Raw genomic sequence first — 906 nt, 5'->3', positions numbered from 1 at the left:
CTGAGGAAGGAGGAAGCCTCCGAAAGCTTGTGAATTTTAAAATAAAATTGTTGGACCATAACTTGGTGTTGTAAAATTGTTTACAATTGTCAACCCCAGTCCATCACCGGCATCTCCACATCATGCTACTATCGACACTTTTTCTTACCATCATAGTTACTTGTTTGAGAGTGAAAACTGCCGTCCGCTTCACTGTAAGTGCACGGGACAACTTTGTAAACACCGAGTCGTGTCACAGACCTGCTCGTCGGACCTGCTCATTTCATCTCATCTCATTTTCAGCAAATCTGAATATTACTGGAATTGAGAATGGCGAATCACAGCTCGAATAATCAATCCTCTCGACCACGAGGGGACTGAGTCCTCCAACATACAGTGTTCAATGGCAAAGTGAGTTAAATGTTCAGGAATGATAGAGCGCAGATTTTCACTCGTGCAAACTTCACACACTTTATTTTGGAAAAGGAAACTGATCGAAGAGAGAGGTCAGAGTGATCGCTGCACCCTGAATTTTTAGCTCGTTGAATCAGTGGTTCAGAATCAAATGTCTGCTGTCTCTGTGGCGCAATCGGTTAGCGCGTTCGGCTGTTAACCGAAAGGTTGGTGGTTCGAGCTCACCCAGGGACGGTAGGGTATTTTTTATCTTCATGTTCTCGCATTTCCTGGTTTTTGATGTTTGTTTTGGCTGCAAAACAAACGCCCGGTTTCGATGGCCAGCTGAGCACGGCCGATATTCCAACATTTAACCTGTGATTGGCTTCGCGGAAATCAGAATTCTTCTTGACAGACAAGGTCCGAAGGTTGCAGGAGAGCCGCTTCACTCTGACATGGATATTTCTGCAGTGAGCGACACCAGACTGTTTCCACAATGAATGTCACTCCCTTTTATTTTGGAAACGCAAAATT

The 906-nt window shown here is 44.6% G+C and overlaps 1 non-coding gene across 1 annotated transcript; it reads left to right on the top strand.

Annotated features, from left to right (window-relative positions):
* Positions 1-553: 553 nt before the first annotated feature.
* trnan-guu (transfer RNA asparagine (anticodon GUU)) lies at positions 554-627 on the top strand. Its single transcript has one exon. It is a non-coding gene; the product is annotated as a tRNA-Asn (tRNA).
* Positions 628-906: the final 279 nt, after the last annotated feature.

The sequence above is a fragment of the Heptranchias perlo genome, chromosome 20 (genome assembly GCF_035084215.1).
Source record: "Heptranchias perlo isolate sHepPer1 chromosome 20, sHepPer1.hap1, whole genome shotgun sequence".
NCBI lineage: Eukaryota > Metazoa > Chordata > Chondrichthyes > Hexanchiformes > Hexanchidae > Heptranchias > Heptranchias perlo.
The sequence above is the reverse complement of the archived record's forward strand: the minus strand, read 5'-3'. Positions and strand labels throughout refer to the sequence as shown.